Source organism: Rutidosis leptorrhynchoides, chromosome 3, assembly GCF_046630445.1.
Source record: "Rutidosis leptorrhynchoides isolate AG116_Rl617_1_P2 chromosome 3, CSIRO_AGI_Rlap_v1, whole genome shotgun sequence".
Classification (NCBI taxonomy): domain Eukaryota; kingdom Viridiplantae; phylum Streptophyta; class Magnoliopsida; order Asterales; family Asteraceae; genus Rutidosis; species Rutidosis leptorrhynchoides.
The window spans coordinates 84521796-84542543 of NC_092335.1; positions in this window are offsets into that span (position 1 = coordinate 84521796).

Sequence of the window (20748 nt, forward strand, 5' to 3'; positions counted from 1 at the left end):
AACTATTACTACGAACCAGAAAATTTTGGATGTCTATCAATTTAACCACTTAAAATAATTTTTCGTCGAAATTTAAAGAAATATTAGAGAAGAAATAGAAAATTCTATGTCCTAAAAACGAGAACGGCGAGAAATAAGAAAGAAAAAGAGCGCGTCGAAAAACGTCAAAAAAAAAGATCGAATAAAAATAAAAAGAACGTAGCGTGTCGAAACTTAAAAGTCTAAAATCTAAGAATTAAAAGTTACGTCTAAAGGTATTAAAGCTTAAAAGAAATACTATATCTAAAATGGCAATAACTTAAAAAGTACTAAAATCTTAAAACGACGTCGCAAAATTCTAAAGAATCTAAATCTTAGTCTAAAGAAATAGTACTTAAGGGATTTTACGGCAAATCCTAAGAGTCTAGAAATAAAAATAACTACGGCAAAGTAATACACTTAAAACTAATTACGAACGAAAAATATACAATATTACGAATAAACGATTAAAAAGATACAAAATTTAAAAAAAATAAAACTTAAATTTATAAAAATACAATTTTTATAAAAAATATTATTTTTATATTATTTATTTTATAAAAGTAATAAGTTTATAAATTAATAAAACTAATTAAAACTAAAAATATAAAATTAAATAAACTTAAAACTAATTAATATTAAACCAAAACCTAATTATAATTAATTATATATAATTATAAACCCTAAATCGTAATTAATGCTGTACCAGGTCAGGCGTGTCAGAGGGGCTCCGCGAGTGCGGATTTTCGATACCCCCGAACTCTGCGAGTGCGGAGATTATAGTTTCAAATGAGGTGCAGGTCGAAAATTTGCAGGTTCAAATGTTTTATTATTTATTTTTTTTACTTTTTTGTTTTGTTTTTAATTTTCTGTTTTTATTTTATAGAAAATGTTTTATAATATAACTAAAACTTATATTTTGAATAAAAATTACTTATTAGTATTTTAAAACTAAAAATATATATTTTTTTATTTTTTATTTTTATATAGCGTCTCGCTTCGGCGTTAAGTGTTGTTCCCCGGCAGCGGCGCCAAAAATACTTGATGTTAAAGCGAAGAGGTACAAAATATTATTAATTTTTACTAAGAAATACTATTAAATATGATATAATTTTACACAAGTTATTTATTTATATATAGAGTGGATATACCTAAACCTTACTACAACACTTATAGGCAGTGTACCTAATCGTACAGTAGTGTAGTTTTTAGTAAGTCCGGTTCGTCCACAGGGAACTAGTCAAGTTTAACGCTATATTCTTAAAACTATATTTGTATAAAAATATACATATAAGTAATATTATTATTATTATAAAAGGGGGGTTTTTCCATTTAATGACCGGTTTGTCGATTTTAAAACTTTAGTCGCAGTTAAAACCTAATGTAAAATATTTAAAAATAAATATAACTTAATTTAAAGCGTAAAGTAAATGACAATAATTAAAGTGCGATAAATAAAATAACGGTAAATAAAATTGTGATAATTAAAAAGTACGATAATTAAAATGACAATAAATTAAAGTGCGATAATTAAAAGTGCAATTAAATATGAAATAAAGGAAATTAAATATGAAATAAAGGAATTATGCTTATTTAAACTTCTGTAATCATGATGTTTGACGTGTTGATTTTAGTTTATTACCATGGGTTAATTGTCCTTTGTCCTGGATTATTCGATATGTCCATACGAATTTGTCCATAATAGTCCATCAGTCATAATCATAAAGTGCGGAAGTCTTCGTCAAATTATTCTTATTCCCGAAGTCAAATATTCCAACTAATTGGGGATTCGAACTGTAACAAGGTTTTATTACTTTGTTTAATGAATACACCAGGTTATCGACTGCGTGTAAACCAAGGTTTTAATACTTTGTTAATAATTACACCAATTACCCTTGAATGTAATCCACCCCTGTTTTAACTAGTCCATTAACTATTAATCCAATCCCGTGTCCGGTAAAATGAACAATTATTGGTATTTATAGATATCCCGCCCACCGTACCCGATTAAGCGTATGCGGTTATTTATAGATACGTCAAATTATAACCTTTATATTAAATTAACGAGGTATCGTTAAGTTAATATAAAACCCATTAATAGCCCATAGTCTAATTTCCACAAGTGTCGTTCTTTTATCCAAACCTCAATTATGGTCCAAAGCTCAATTACCCAATTTTAATATTTAGCCCAACATCACGATTACTTCGGCATTAAATAAGCATAATAATAACGTAGCTACGAGACATTAATTTAAAAAGGTTGAACATAACTTACAATGATTAATAATAGCGTAGCGTTACACGGACAGAATTTCGACTTACAAACTTAAAACATTCACTAACATACCCTTATTATTAAAATTAAATTAAAATTAAAATTATAAATTATAAATATAAATATATATATTGAGAGATAGAGAGTGAATTAGAAAAAGATGTGTTTTTGAAGTGCAGAATTCGATGGCTTTTATAGGCCCACAATTTACTGTGTAGATCCGCGAGTGCGGAGCTTTTGCTCTTCTAAACTCCACGAGTGCGGAGGTTTGAAATACAGCTCACATTATGATCCAAAACGTGGGCTGTGTAAATATATATTATATAATAATATATATAATTAATTATATATTATATTATATTCTTGTGCATAGTTGACTTGTAATTTTTGATCCATTGCATCGCGCGTTGAGAGTTGATTCATGTCCTGCTTCCGGTTTTTCGACCGTCCTTTTGTACGATTTAATAATTTGAACTTTGCATTTTGCGGCTCGTACTCTTGTACTTTTGAGACGTTTCTCATCAATAATTTGAACCTCTTTGATTGTACTTTGTACTTTTTAACTTTTTGGTCGTTTGCGTCTTCAATTCGTCGAATCTGCCTTTTGTCTTCACCTTTTAATATTTAAACGAATATCACTTGTAAATAGAACAATTGCAACTAAAAGCTTGTCTTTCTTGAGGGATAATGCTATGAAATATATGTTCGTTTTTAGCATTATCAGCAACGGATACGATAACCTAAGAAGAATAAGATTCAAACGGCTAATGGTGAAACTGTTCAAGTTAAGAATGGCAGGACTATTGAAATTTCACCAACCATTAAATTACCTAATTGTCTATATATTCCAGCTTTATCTCATAAGCTGTTATCGGTAAGTCATGTCACAAAAGAATTAAACTGTAAAGTTGTGATATATCCAACTTTCTGCATCTTGCAGGACATTCGGACAGGACTGTGGATTGAGCGTGACACTGAAAAAGGGGGGTTATACTATGTTGACGAGGTTTCTCAACAAGGCACTGTGTCACTTTCTCACGGAACACCTGCGAGGGAAAGCCTGGTTATGGCATAGGAGATTGGGTCACCCTTCAGCTGGATATTTACATGTTTTATTTCCTACTTTATTTTCGTCAAATGTTGTTTTAAATTGTGAAACTTGTATCTTGGCCAAGAGCCACCGAAGTACTTTTAAACCTAGTAATTCTAGAACAAATGTACATTTTGCATTAATTCATTCTGATGTATGGGGTCCAGCTCCGGCTAATGGGGGGATAAACCTTCGTCACTTTGTCCTATTTATTGATGACCATACCCGAATGACCTGAATTTATTTTTTAACCCACAAATCTGAAGTATTTGAAATTTTTTGTCTTTTTTATAAAATGGTTTAAACTCAGTTTAATAAAAATATACAAGTCCTAAGATTCGATAATGGGGGGGAGAGAATTTGTCAACACTTCAATGAAAAACTTTTGCGAAAACGATGAAATTATCCATCAAACATCTTGTGCTCACACCCCCGAACAAAATGAAGTAGCCGAGCGAAAAAAAATCGACTGCTCTTAGAGATGACTAGAGCTTTATTAATTGAATCCAAAGTTTCAAAAGTTTTTGGCCCGAAGCAATTGCTTCCGCTACCTATCTTATCAACCGATTACCTAATAAGGTTTTGGGTACAAAAACTCCTAGAGGCACTTTGTCTCAATTTCACACTCTACCGACTTCATTGAACATCGAACCACGAATATTTGGGTGCACTGTCTTTATTCACATTCCAAAAACTGAACGCACCAAACTTGATCTGTGTGCCGAGAAATGTGTTATGGTTGGTTTGGCATAAACCAAAAAGGGTATTGGTGTTATACTCCTAAGAAACGTCATGTCTTCACTACAATGAACTGTGAGTTTATAGAAACCGAATACTTTTATAATACCCAACTCACGAGTGAGGGGGAGAAAGAGGATAATGACACTCTTAGTTGGATAACCTGGATACCTAAACTTGATAACATTCAAACACCAAATTCTAATCTCGACAATATCCAAACATCAACTCCCGATCCCGAACCGCCAAACCATGATCTCGAATCACCAAACCCTGATCCCGAATCGCCAAATCCTGATCCCGAATCACCAAACATTGAACTAAAAAAAATCTCCACAAGTAATGAACAAGGAGAAAAAAACAGTTCTGCTGAAACCACAGAAAGATATATTCTACCACAAAGAGCCAACAGAGGAGTACCACCAAAAAGATACTCTCCAGAAAGAGAAGCTCAAAGATCAATATATCCAATTGCTAACATTGCACAGGGGAACCTATCAAGTGAAGACTGAAATTCAACTCTGCTTTATACTCTGAAGAAATTCCAGGTACAGTTGATCAAGGAATGAAATCTGACAAATGGAGATAGGCCATGGAAGAAGAGATAGAAGCACTTAAAAAAATGACACATGGGAAAAATGTACGATTCCTCAAGGAAAAAGACATGTAGGATGTTGATTGGTGTTTACGATAAAATGCAAACGATATGGCACTATTGAGAGATATAAAGCTCGTCATGTCGCTAAAGGATACACTCAGACCTATGAGATAGATTATTCTGAGACTTTTTCCCAGTGGCAAAAATTGATACTATCAGAGTTCTTTTCTCTATTGCTGAAAATGAAGACTGGCCACTTCACCAATTTGATGTGAAGAATGCTTTTCTTCATGGTGAACTAAAAGAAGAAGTGTACATGGAAGTTCCACCAGGATTTGTGGGAAACTTTAATGATAGTGAAGTTTGTCGACTTAAAAAATCCTTGTATGGGCTTAAACAATCTCCACGGGCTTGGTTTGGGAAATTTACGTTATTTATGAAAAAATATGATTTCAAACAAAGTAACTCGGATCATACTCTCTTCTTGAAATGAAAACGAAATCTAATCACATGTTTAATGATTTATGTTGATGGTATGATTATAACGGGAAATGATAAAAACGAATTTTCTAACTTAAAATTAAACTTATTTATAGAATTTGAAATGAAAGATTTAGGCAAGCTTAAATACTTCCTGGGGATTGAAGTATTGAGGTCCCAACAAGGAATATTTATCTGTCAAAAGAAATACATTCTTGATTTTCTCGTAGAAGCATGCATGATTGATTGCAAACCTGCAGATACACCTATGATTCCGAATAGAAGGCTGTATATGGAAGATGAAGCTGATCTTGCTGATAAAGGGCAATATTAAAGGATGGTGGGAAAACTCATTTACCTCGCTCATACTCGTCCAGATATAGCACATGTAGTATGAGCTGTGAGTCAATTCATGCATCAACCACGGGTTCACCATATGGAAGCTGTAATGAGAATTATCAGATACTTAAAGAAAACAGCAGATCATGGAGTTGTTTTTAAAGGGAACGAACACCTAAAGATTCAGATTTACACTGATGCAAGTTGGACTGGAGAAAAAGGGGATAGAAAATCTACATCCGGATTCTTCACACTTGTCGGAGGTAATCTAGTGGCATAGAGAAGTAAGAAACAAAAGGTTGTCTCACTTTCAAGTGCTGAGTTGGAATTTAGAGGGATAGCAAAAGGAGTTGTCGAAGCTCTATGGATCAAAAAGTTGCTGACAGAGATTGTTTTTCTTCCAAAAGAATCTATTCAAATCTTCTGCGACAACGAAGCAGCCACTGCCATATCAGAAAATCCTGTTCAACATGACCGAACTAAGCATGTTGAAATTGACAGATATTTTATCAGAGAAAAGTTAGATGGGGAAATCATTTCACTCCCATCAATCAGATCAGAAGACCAACTAACCGACATCCTCACCAAATAAGTCAACAGAAGACTCTTCAGCGAAGTTCTCGGCAAGTTGAACATTGGAAACCTCACTATTCAATTTGAGGGGGAGTGTTAAAGAATATCAAAAAGAATTACCTGCACTAGAAGCATCCCATTTTGGGTAAGTTGACCTTAGGATCAGAGAAAGGCTTCTCATCATTTCCTTTTTTAAAGATGGTCACAAGATGCCACAAAGTCAGAAGCTCTAGCCAAGTCAAGACATCAAGTTGCTGTTACATTTCCTTTTATATAAAAGTGGTTCCAAAAGATAATTTGGAGCCTTACTCTTATTAGAAGTATCTGTTATAGACCTTGTGCATATAAGCACACTTGTAATCACTAGAAAACCAATTCAATTGTATCAAACATCTCTAATATTCAATACAAGATCAGTTTTCATATTTTATCTCATTAAAATCACTTTCAACATGTTTCTCCGGTTATTATTGATCAGACCCATTTCAGATAAACCATAACCAAAATGAACCCAGTTATAAGTAAACGGGTCAAAATTACCATCTTCAGGTTCCTATATGTGTGCTTTTTCTAATTTAATCTCAACAATTTGTCTTGTTAGGAAACTGGCATGACAATGAACTGCATAACGACATTGAGATATCTTCATGTTACGGGTCGGTTAGGAAGTTATCGAAAGTTTGCGGTTGGGGGGTAAAGCCTAAAAGGGCAAAGGTGGTGGAGCAACTGATGCTCCAAAACAGTCAACTTTAAGCAAAGAAGTTAAGTCAACCACAATTTTCGTGGCAAATATCTTTAAAGATAGAATAGACCCAAAAATACTGGCCGATTCTGAATATCCCGAGTGGCTATGGCGCCTTTTGGACAAAAAGCCAGCTCTGAGTAAATTTAGAAGGAAAAATATTGAAAGTCTCCCATACGAAGACCTCAAACGCTTTGTGAAGCTAGACAATCGATCAAGGATTAAAGAAAACAACTCTATCAGGGCCAAAAACTGATTCATGTTTACGATCACCAAGACTCCTCGTTTAGTACTTGATTATGTTAGGTATGTTATAGACTTACAGTAATAGTTGCATACGGAATATAAACCTGGAAATCGTCTCTTGGATTCGTACAAATATTTTTTACTGATGAGAATTTGGTTGTACAAATAGGCAATGATGTTCTTGATTGTATGAATGGGCAATGACATTAGGCCCTTAGAGGGTGGTTCATATCAGATATTCTAATGAAGAAATATCAGATATTCTAATGAAGATATATGGGTTGCATATAGGTGAAAATTGTGGATTGAAAACCTGATACATATTGAAGTTAATATTGAAATGTCCCGTTCTTATTGATTAAAAACGTTCCATATTAATTGATTTCGTTGAGAGGTTTTGACCTCTATATGAGACGTTTTTCAAAGACTGCATTCATTTTAAAACAAACCATAACCTTTATTTCATCAATAAAGGTTTAAAAAGCTTTACGTAGATTATCAAATAATGATAATCTAAAATATCCTGTTTACACACAACTATTACATAATGGTTTACAATACAAATATGTTACAACGAAATAAGTTTCTTAAATGCAGTTTTTACACAATATCATACAAGCATGGACTCCAAATCTTGTCCTTATTTACGTATGCGACAGCGGAAGCTCTTAATAATCACCTGAGAATAAACATGCTTAAAACGTCAACAAAAATGTTGGTGAGTTATAGGTTTAACCTATATATATCAAATCGTAACAATAGACCACAAGATTTCATATTTCAATATACATCCCATACATAGAGATAAAAATCATTCATATGGTGAACACCTGGTAACCGACATTAACAAGATGCATATTTAAGAATATCCCCATCATTCCGGGACACCCTTCGGATATGATATAAATTTCGAAGTACTAAAGCATCCGGTACTTTGGATGGGGTTTGTTAGGCCCAATAGATCTATCTTTAGGATTCGCGTCAATTAGGGTGTCTGTTCCCTAATTCTTAGATTACCAGACTTAATAAAAAGGGGCATATTCGATTTCGATAATTCAACCATAGAATGTAGTTTCACGTACTTGTGTCTATTTTGTAAATCATTTATAAAACCTGCATGTATTCTCATTCCAAAAATATTAGATTTTAAAAGTGGGACTATAACTCACTTTCACATATTTTTACTTCATCGGGAAGTAAGACTTGGCCACTGGTCGATTCACAAACCTATAACAAATATGTACATATATATCAAAGTATGTTCAAAATATATTTACAACACTTTTAATACATTTTGATGTTTTAAGTTCATTAAGTCAGTTGTCCTCGTTAGTAACCTACAACTAGTTGTCCAAAGTTAGATGTACAGAAAAAAATTGATATAAATTATCTTGAATCAATCCACGACCCAGTGTATACACGTCTCAGGCTAGATCACAACTCAAAGTATATATATTTTTGGAATCAACCTCAACCCTGTATAGCTAACTCCCACATTACTGCATATAGAGTGTCTATGGTTGTTCCAAATAATATATACACATGGGTCGATATGATATGTCAAAACATTTGCATACGTGTCTATGGTATCCCAAGATTACATAATATATTAGAATACATGTATAATACATAATAAGTTATCTAGGATATGATTAATATAGATTTGTTACCAATTTTCACGTTGCTACAACAAGAAAAATTATCCAATCTTATTTTACCCATAACTTCTTCATTTTAAATCCGTTTTGAGTGAATCAAATTGCTATGGTTTCATATTGAACTCTATTTTATGAATCTAAACAGAAAAAGTATAGGCTTATAGTCGGAAATATAAGTTACAAGTCATTTTTGTAAATGTAGTCATTTCAGTCGAAAGAACGACGTCTAGATGACCATTTTAGAAAACAAACTTCCACTTTGAGTTTAACCATGATTTTTGGATATAGTTTCATGTTCATAAGAAAAATCATTTTTCCAGAAGAACCACTTTTAAATCAAAGTTTATCATAGTTTTTAATTAACTAACCCAAAACAGCCCGCGGTGTTACTACGACGGCGTATGTCCGGTTTTACAGTGTTCTTCGTGTTTCCAGGTTTTAAATCATTAAGTTAGCATATCATATAGATATAGAACATGTGTTTAGTTGATTTTAAAAGTCAAGTTAGAAGGATTAACTTTTTTTTGCTAACAAGTTTAGAATTAACTAAACTATGTTCTAGTGATTACAAGTTTAAACCTTCGAATAAGATAGCTTTATATGTATGAATTGAATGATGTTATGAACATCATTACTACCTCAAGTTTTCTGGATAAAGCTACTGGAAATGAGAAAATGGATCTAGCTTCAAAGGATCCTTGGATGGCTCGAAAGTTCTTGAAGCAGAATCATGACACGAAAAACAAGTTCAAGTAAGATTTCCACTCGAAATAAGATTGTTATAGTTATAGAAATTGAATCAAAGTTTGAATATGAGTATTACCTTGTATTAGAAAGATATCTTACTGTAAATAAGAAAGATTTCTTGAGGTTGGATAATCACTCTACAAGATTGGAAGTAAGATAGCAAACTTGGAAGTATTCTTGATTTTATGAAACTAGAACTTGTAGAATTTATGAAGAACACTTAGAACTTGAAGATAGAACTTGAGAGAGATCAATTAGATGAAGAAAATTGAAGAATGAAAGTGTTTGTAGGTGTTTTTGGTAGTTGGTGTATGGATTAGATATAAAGGATATGTAATTTTGTTTTCATGTAAATAAGTCATGAATGATTACTCATATTTTTATAATTTTATGAGATATTTCATGCTAGTTGCCAAATGATGGTTCCCACATGTGTTAGGTGACTCACATGGGCTGATAAGAGCTGATCATTGGAGTATATATACCAATAGTACATACATCTAAAAGTTGTGTATTGTACGAGTACGAATACGGGTGCATACGAGTAGAATTATTGATGAAACTGAACGAGGATGTAATTGTAAGCATTTTTGTTAAGTAGAAGTATTTTGATAAGTGTCTTGAAGTCTTTCAAAAGTGTATGAATACATATTAAAACACTACTTGTATATACATTTTAACTGAGTCGTTAAGTCATCGTTAGTCGTTACATGTAAGTGTTGTTTTGAAACCTTTAGGTTAACGATCTTGTTAAATGTTGTTAACCCAATGTTTATAATATCAAATGAGATTTTAAATTATTATATTATCATGATAATATGATGTATGAATATCTCTTAATATGATATATATACATTAAATGTCGTTACAACGATAATCGTTACATATATGTCTCGTTTCAAAATCATTAAGTTAGTAGTCTTGCTTTTACATATGTAGTTCATTGTTAATATACTTAATGATATGTTTACTTATCATAATATCATGTTAACTATATATATATATATATATATATATATATATATATATATATATATATATATATATATATATATATATATATATATATCCATATATATGTCATCATATAGTTTTTACAAGTTTTAACGTTCGTGAATCACCGGTCAACTTGGGTGGTCATTTGTCTATATGAAACCTATTTCAATTAATCAAGTCTTAACAAGTTTGATTGCTTAACATGTTGGAAACATTTAATCATGTAAATATCAATTTCATTTAATATATAAAAACATGGAAAAGTTCGGGTCACTACAGTACCTACCCGTTAAATAAATTTCGTCCCGAAATTTTAAGCTGTTGAAAGTGTTGACGAATCTTCTGGAAATAGATGCGGGTATTTCTTTTTCATCTGATCTTCATGCTCCCAAGTGAACTCGGGTCCTCTACGAGCATTCCATCGAACCTTAACAATCAGTATCTTGTTTTGTTTAAGTGTCTTAACCTCACGATCCATTATTTCGACGGGTTCTTCAATGAATTGAAGTTTTTCATTGATTTGGATTTCGTCCAAGGGAATAGTGAGATCTTCTTTAGCAAAACATTTCTTCAAATTCGAGACGTGAAAAGTGTTATGTACATTCGCAAGTTGTTGAGGTAACTCAAGTCGGTAAGCTACTGGTCCGACACTATCAATAATCTTGAATGGTCCAATATACCTTGGATTTAATTTTCCCCGTTTACCAAATCGAACAACACCTTTCCAAGGTGCAACCTTAAGCATGACCATTTCTCCAATTTCAAATTCTATGTCTTTTCTTTTAATGTCGGCGTAGCTCTTTTCACGACTTTGGGCGGTTTTCAACCGTTGTTGAATTTGGATGATCTTCTTGGTAGTTTCTTGTATTATCTCCGGACCCGTAATCTGTCTATCCCCCACTTCACTCCAATAAATCGGAGACCTGCACTTTCTACCATAAAGTGCTTCAAACGGCGCCATCTCAATGCTTGAATGATAGCTGTTGTTGTAGAAAAATTATGCTAACGGTAGATGTCGATCCCAACTGTTTCCGAAATCAATAACACATGCCCGTAGCATGTCTTCAAGCGTTTGTATCGTCCTTTCGCTCTGCCCATCAGTTTGTGGATGATAGGCAGTACTCATGTCTAGACGAGTTCCTAATGCTTGCTGTAATGTCTGCCAGAATCTTGAAATAAATCTGCCATCCCTATCAGAGATAATAGAGATTGGTATTCCATGTCTGGAGACGACTTCCTTCAAATACAGTCGTGCTAACTTCTCCATCTTGTCATCTTCTCTTATTGGCAGGAAGTGTGCTGATTTGGTGAGACGATCAACTATTACCCAAATAGTATCAAAACCACTTGCAGTCCTTGGCAAATTAGTGATGAAATCCATGGTAATGTTTTCCCATTTCCATTCCGGGATTTCGGGTTGTTGAAGTAGACCTGATAGTTTCTGATGCTCAGCTTTTACCTTAGAACATGTCAAACATTCTCCTACGTATTTAGCAACATCGGCTTTCATACCCGGCCACCAAAAATGTTTCTTGAGATCCTTGTACATCTTCCCCGTTCCAGGATGTATTGAGTATATGGTTTTATGAGCTTCTCTAAGTACCATTTCTCTCATATCTCCAAATTTTGGTACCCAAATCCTTTCAGCCCTATACCGGGTTCCATCTTCCCGAATATTAAGATGCTTCTCCGATCCTTTGGGTATTTCATCCTTTAAATTTCCCTCTTTTAAAACTCCTTGTTGCGCCTCCTTTATTTGAGTAGTAAGGTTATTGTGAATCATTATATTCATAGATTTTACTCGAATGGGTTCTCTGTCCTTCCTGCTCAAGGCGTCGGCTACCACATTTGCCTTCCCCGGGTGGTAACGAATCTCAAAGTCGTAATCATTCAACAATTCAATCCACCTACGCTGCCTCATATTCAGTTGTTTCTGATTAAATATGTGTTGAAGACTTTTGTGGTCGGTATATATAATACTTCTGACCCCATATAAGTAGTGCCTCCAAGTCTTTAATGCAAAAACAACCACGCCTAATTCCAAATCATGCGTCGTATAATTTTGTTCGTGAATCTTCAATTGTCTAGAAAGCAATCACCTTCGTTCGTTGCATTAATACACAACCGAGACCTTATTTAGATGCGTCACAATAAATCACAAAATCATCATTCCCTTCAGGCAATGACAATATAGGTGCCGTAGTTAGCTTTTTCTTCAATAACTGGAACACTTTCTCTTGTTCATCCTTCCATTCAAATTTCTTCCCTTTATGCGTTAATGCAGTCAAGGGTTTTGCTATTCTGGAAAAGTCTTGGATGAACCTTCTGTAGTAACCAGTTAGTCCTAAAAACTGGCGTATGTGTTTCGGAGTTTTCGGGGTTTCCTACTTTTCAACAGTTTCTATCTTTGCCGGATCCACCTTAATACCTTCTTTGTTCACTATGTGACCGAGGAATTGAACTTCTTCCAACCAAAATGCACACTTTGAAAACTTAGCGTACAATTCTTCCTTCCTCAATACTTCTAACACTTTCTCAAATGTTCACCTTGTTCTTGGTCATTCTTTGAGTAAATAAGTATGTCATCAATGAAAACAATGACAAACTTGTCAAGGTATGGTCCACACACTTGGTTCATAAGGTTCATGAACACAGCTGGTGCATTAGTTAAACCAAACGGCATGACCATAAACTCGTAATGACCGTAACGTGTTCTAAAAGCAGTCATTGGAATATCATCTTTTTTCACCCGCATTTGATGATACCCGGAACGTAAGTCAATCTTTGAATAAACAGACGAGCCTTGTAGTTGATCAAATAAGTCGTCGATTCTCGGTAGTGGGTAGCGGTTCTTGATGGTAAGTTTGTTCAACTCTCGGTAGTCGATACACAACCTGAATGTACCATCTTTCTTCTTGATAAACAAAACAGGAGCTCCCCACGGTGATGTGCTTGGTCGAATGAAACCACGCTCTAAAAGTTCTTGTAATTGGCTTTGAAGTTCTTTCATCTCGCTGGGTGCGAGTCTGTAAGGAGCACGAGCTATTGGTGCAGCTCCTGGTACAAGATCTATTTGAAATTCAACGGATCGATGTGGGGGTAATCCCGGTAATTCTTTCGGAAATACATCGGGAAATTCTTTTGCGACGGGAACATCATTGATGCTCTTTTCTTCAGTTTGTACTTTCTCGACGTGTGCTAGAACAGCATAGCAACCTTTTCTTATTAGTTTTTGTGCCTTAAAATTACTAATAAGATGTAGCTTCGTGTTGCCCTTTTCTCCGTACACCATTAAGGGTTTTCCTTTTTCTCGTATAATGCGAATTGTATTTTTGTAACAAACGATCTCTGCTTTCACTTCTTTCAACCAGTCCATACCGATTATCACATCAAAACTCCCTAACTCTACTGGTATCAAGTCAATCTTAAATGTTTCGCTAACCAGTTTAATTTCTCGATTCCGACATATATTATCTGCTGAAATTAATTTACCATTTGCTAATTCGAGTAAAAATTTACTATCCAAAGGCGTCAATGGACAACTTAATTTAGCACAAAAATCTCTACTCATATAGCTTCTATCCGCACCCGAATCAAATAAAACGTAAGCAAATTTATTGTCAATAAGAAACGTACCCGTAACAAGCTCCGGGTCTTCCTGTGCCTCCGCCGCATTAATATTGAAAACTCTACCGCGGCCTTGTCCATTCGTGTTCTCCTGGTTCGGGCAATTTCTAATAATATGGCCCGGTTTTCCACATTTATAACAAACTACATTGGCATAACTTGCTCCAACACTACTTGCTCCGCCATTACTCGTTCCGACACCATTTGTTCCTTTCGTTCTGTTAACCCCTGGTCCGTAGACCTCACACTTCGCCGTGCTATGACCATTTCTTTTACACTTGTTGCAAAATTTGGTGCAGAACCCCGAGTGATACTTTTAACACCTTTGGCATAGCTGCTTCTGATTGTTGTTATTGCGGTTATTATTGTTGTTGGGATGATTGTTGTAGTTGCTACTGTTGTTGTTGTTGTTGTTGTTGTTGTTGTTGTTGGGCCGTTTGTTGTAGTTGCGATTGATGTTGTGATTGTTGGGATAGTTGTTGCGATTATTGTTGTAATTGCTGTTGTTGTTGTATTGGTGATTCTTATCACCGTTTTCCTCCCACTTTCTTTTGACTTGCTTCACATTGGCCTCTTCAGCAGTCTGTTCTTTAATTCTTTCTTCAATCTGGTTCACTAGTTTGTGAGCCATTCTACATGCCTGTTGTATGGAGGCGGGCTCGTGTGAACTTATATCTTCTTGGATTCTTTCCGGTAATCCTTTCACAAACGCGTCGATCTTCTCTTCCTCATCTTCGAACGCTCCCGGACACAATAGGCACAATTCTGTGAATCGTCTTTCGTACGTGGTAATATCAAATCCTTGGGTTCGTAACCCTCTAAGTTTTGTCTTGAGCTTATTGACCTCGGTTCTGGGACAGTACTTCTCGTTCATCAAGTGCTTGAATGCTGACCACAGTAGTGCGTAAGCATCATCTTGTCCCACTTGCTCTAGATAGGTATTCCACCATGTTAACGCAGAACCTGTGAAGGTATGCATAACGTACTTCACTTTGTCCTCTTCAGTACACTTACTTATGGCAAACACTGATTCGACCTTCTCGGTCCACCGTTTCAATCCGATCGGTCCTTCGGTTCCATCAAATTCCAAAGGTTTGCAGGCAGTGAATTCTTTGTAGGTGCATCCTACACGATTTCCTGTACTGCTAGATCCAAGGTTATTGTTGGTATGTAGCGCAGCCTGTACTGTGGCTATGTTTGAAGCAAGAAAGGCACGAAATTCCTCTTCGCTCATATTCAAGGTTTGTCGAGTAGTCGGTGCCATTTCCTTCAAATAGTCAAATGAAACAAGTTAATCATACAGAATATTAAGAGTAGTCAATAGTATCTCGTAGCATAATATGAACTCATTTATAAAAGCTTTTTCTTCATATTAGCGTTTTATAAGTTTAAATTCGGGTAGTACCTACCCGTTAAGTTCATATTTAGTAGCTAATATACAATTCAACTACTACAATTCTATATGAAAAACTGATTATAATAATATTTCGCGTTCAAACTTTTACACAATATTTTATAAACTTACAATACCGCTTATTTTACATATAGCCTGAAATATAGCACACAATAACTTTGATACAAGATAGTTGTGAAGATAATTCTAGCTAGTACACAAGTCGTTCAGTAAAGGCAATAAAGACACGTAATTCATACGTCCAGAAACAAGTCATGCATTCTGGTTTTACTAGGACTACTTCCCATCCTTGGTCTTGTGAAACATAACCGTTATGGCCGTTGATAAGACATCGTGTTGTAACGTCGTCAAAGGGACGAGGGTTACGTAATATCCAACAGTCCCTTAACAATCTAAAAACCTCATTTCTTACCCCAATTACCGACTCCGTCACTTGTGGGAACGTTTTGTTTAATAGTTGTAGCCCGATGTTCTTGTTCTCACTTTGGTGAGAAGCGAACATTACTAAGCCGTAAGCATAACATGCTTCTTTATGTTACATGTTAGCCGCTTTTTCTAAATCACGAAGTCCTATATTCGGATATATTGAGTCAAAATAATTTCTTAACCCGTTGCGTAAAATAGCATTTGGGTTCCCCACAATATATGCGTCAAAGTAAACACATCGTAACTTATGGATTTTCCAATGTGATATCCCCCATCTTTCGAATGAAAGCCTTTTATAAACCAAGGAATTCTTGGAACGTTCTTCGAATGTCTTACAAACTGATCTCGCCTTAAATAGTTGTGCCGAGGAATTCTGACCGACTCTAGACAAGATTTCATCAATCATGTCTCCGGGTAGGTCTCTTAAAATATTAGGTTGTCTATCCATTTTGTGTTTTTATACTGTAAAATAGACAAGAGTTAGATTCATAAAAAAAAATACTTATTAATACAAGCAATTTTTACATATATCATAAAGCATAAGCACACTATATTACATATATTACACCACACGAATATAACTATCTTATTCTGACTCGCTCGTTTCTTCTTCTTCGGTTTTGGTTCGTTTTGACAAGTTTCTAAGGATATATGATGTTCCCCTAATACGAGCCGTCATTTTCCACATTGGTTTAGAAAAACCTGGTGGTTTAGAGGTTCCCGGGTTATTGTCACAACTTAAGAACTACGGGTGTTGACGATACATATAAAGTTCATCGGGTTTGGAATCAAATTTCTCTATTTTTATGCCCTTTCCCTTATTGTTCTCTTTTGCCTTATTAATTTGTGTTGGGGTAATTTCTATAACATCATTGGATTCCTTGTCGGGATTCGATTCATCGGAGAATTGGTAATCCTCCCAATACTTTGCTTCCTTGGCGGAAACACCATTGACCATAATTAACTTTGGTCGGTTGGTTGAGGATTTTCTTCTACTTAACCGTTTTATTATTTCCCCCACTGGTTCTATTTCTTCTTCCGGTTCCGATTCTTCTTCCGGTTCCGATTCTTCTTCCGGTTCCGACTCTTCTTCCGGTTCCTCTTCGGGAACTTGTGAATCAGTCCACGAATTATTCCAATTTACATTTGACTCTTCATTATTATTAGGTGAGCCAATGGGACTTGTTCTAAAGGTAGACATCTATCACATAATATCAAACACGTTAAGAGATTAATATATCACATAATATTTACATGTTAATAATACATAGTTTCCAACAAAAATGTTAAGCAATCATTTTTAAAGAAAACACGGTCGAAGTCCAGACTCACTAATGCATCCTAACAAACTCGATAAGACACACTAATGCAAATTTTTCTGGTTCTCTAAGACCAACACTCTGATACCAACTGAAATGTCCCGTTCTTATTGATTAAAAACGTTCCATATTAATTGATTTCGTTGCGAGGTTTTGACCTCTATATGAGACATTTTTCAAAGACTGCATTCATTTTAAAACAAACCATAACCTTTATTTTATCAATAAAGGTTTAAAAAGCTTTACGTAGATTATCAAATAATGATAATCTAAAATATCCTGTTTACACACGACTATTACATAATGGTTTACAATACAAATATGTTACAACGAAATAAGTTTCTTGAATGCAGTTTTTACACAATATCAAACAAGCATGGACTCCAAATCTTGTCCTTATTTAAGTATGCGACAGCGGAAGCTCTTAATAATCACCTGAGAATAAACATGCTTAAAACGTCAACAAAAATGTTGGTGAGTTATAGGTTTAACCTATATATATCAAATCGTAACAATAGACCACAAGATTTCATATTTCAATATACATCCCATACATAGAGATAAAAATCATTCATATGGTGAACACCTGGTAACCGACATTAACAAGATGCATATTTAAGAATATCCCCATCATTCTGGGACACCCTTCGGATATGATATAAATTTCGAAGTACTAAAGCATCCGGTACTTTGGATGGGGTTTGTTAGGCCCAACAGATCTATCTTTAGGATTCGCGTCAATTAGGGTGTCTGTTCCCTAATTCTTAGATTACCAGACTTAATAAAAAGGGGCATATTCGATTTCGATAATTCAACCATAGAATGTAGTTTCACGTACTTGTGTCTATTTTGTAAATCATTTATAAAACCTGCATGTATTCTCATCCCAAAAATATTAGATTTTAAAAGTGGGACTATAACTCACTTTCACAGATTTTTACTTCGTCGGGAAGTAAGACTTGGCCACTGGTCGATTCACGAACCTATAACAAATATGTACATATATATCAAAGTATGTTCAAAATATATTTACAACACTTTTAATACATTTTGATGTTTTAAGTTCATTAAGTCAGCTGTCCTCGTTAGTAACCTACAACTAGTTGTCCAAAGTTAGATGTACAGAAAAAAAAATTGATATAAATTATCTTGAATCAATCCACAACCCAGTGTATACACGTCTCAGGCTAGATCACAACTCAAAGTATATATATTTTTGGAATCAACCTCAACCCTGTATAGCTAACTCCCACATTACTGCATATAGAGTGTCTATGGTTGTTCCAAATAATATATACACATGGGTCGATATGATATGTCAAAACATTTGCATACGTGTCTATGGTATCCCAATATTACATAATATATTAGAATACATGTATAATACAATATAAGTTAGCTAGGATATGATTAATATAGATTTGTTACCAATTTTCACGTTGCTACAACAAGAAAAATTATCCAATCTTGTTTTACCCATAACTTCTTCATTTTAAATCCGTTTTGAGTGAATCAAATTGCTAGGGTTTCATATTGAACTCTATTTTATGAATCTAAACAGAAAAAGTATAGGTTTATAGTCGAAAATATAAGTTACAAGTCATTTTTGTAAATGTAGTCATTTCAGTCGAAAGAACGACGTCTAGATGACCATTTTAGAAAACAAACTTCCACTTTGAGTTTAACCATGATTTTTGAATATAGTTTCATGTTCATAAGAAAAATCATTTTTCCAAAAGAACCACTTTTAAATCAAAGTTTATCATAGTTTTTAATTAACTAACCCAAAACAGCCCGCGGTGTTACTACGACGGCGTATGTCCGGTTTTACAGTGTTCTTCGTGTTTTCAGGTTTTAAATCATTAAGTTAGCATATCATATAGATATAGAACATGTGTTTAGTTGATTTTAAAAGTCAAGTTAGAAGGATTAACTTTTGTTTGCGAACAAGTTTAGAATTAACTAAACTATGTTCTAGTGATTACAAGTTTAAACCTTCGAATAAGATAGCTTTATATGTATGAATCGAATGATGTTATGAACATCATTACTACCTCAAGTTTTCTGGATAAAGCTACTGGAAATGAGAAAAATGGATCTAGCTTCAAAGGATCCTTGGATGGCTCGAAAGTTCTTGAAGCAGAATCATGACACGAAAAACAAGTTCAAGTAAGATTTCCACTCGAAATAAGATTGTTATAGTAATAGAAATTGAATCAAAGTTTGAATATGAGTATTACATTGTATTAGAAAGATATATTACTGTAAATAAGAAAGATTTCTTGAGGTTGGATGATCACTCTACAAGATTGGAAGTAAGATAATAAACTTGGAAGTATTCTTGATTTTATGAAACTAGAACTTGTAGAATTTATGAAGAACACTTAGAACTTGAAGATAGAACTTGAGAGAGATCAATTAGATGAAGAAAATTGAAGAATGAAAGTGTTTGTAGGTGTTTTTGGTCGTTGGTGTATGGATTAGATATAAAGGATATGTAATTTTGTTTTCATGTAAATAAGTCATGAATGATTACTCATATTTTTGTAATTTTATAAGATATTTCATGCTAGTTGCCAAATGATGGTTCCCACATGTGTTAGGTGACTCACATGGGCTGCTAAGAGCTGATCATTGGAGTGTATATACCAATAGTACATACATCTAAAAGTTGTGTATTGTACGAGTACGAATACGGGTGCATACGAGTAGAATTGTTGATGAAACTGAACGAGGATGTAATTGTAAGCATTTTTGTTAAGTAGAAGTATTTTGATAAGTGTCTTGAAGTCTTTCAAAAGTGTATGAATACATATTAAAACACTACATGTATATACATTTTAACTGAGCCGTTAAGTCATCGTTAGTCGTTACATGTAAGTGTTGTTTTGAAACCTTTAGGTTAACGATCTTGTTAAATGTTGTTAACCCAATGTTTATAATATCAAATGAGATTTTAAATTATTATATTATCATGATAATATGATGTATGAATATCTCTTAATATGATATATATACATTAAATGTCGTTACAACGATAATCGTTACATATATGTCTCGTTTCAAAATCATTAAGTTAGTAGTCTTGCTATTACATATGTAGTTCATTGTTAATATACTTAATGATATGTTTACTTATCATAATATCATGTTAACTATATATATATATATCCATATATATGTCATCATATAGTTTTTACAAGTTTTCACGTTCGTGAATCACCGGTCAATTTGGGTGGTCAATTGTCTATATGAAACCTATTTCAATTAATCAAGTCTTAACAAGTTTGATTGCTTAACATGTTGAAAACATTTAATCATGTAAATATCAATTTCATTTAATATATAAAAACATGGAAAAGTTCGGGTCACTACAAATATGCAATAGTAAGTTCACTCACGGACAACCTATAACAAATGATTATGTCAGTTATGCTTTATTTTTTAATACCCATTCTTTGT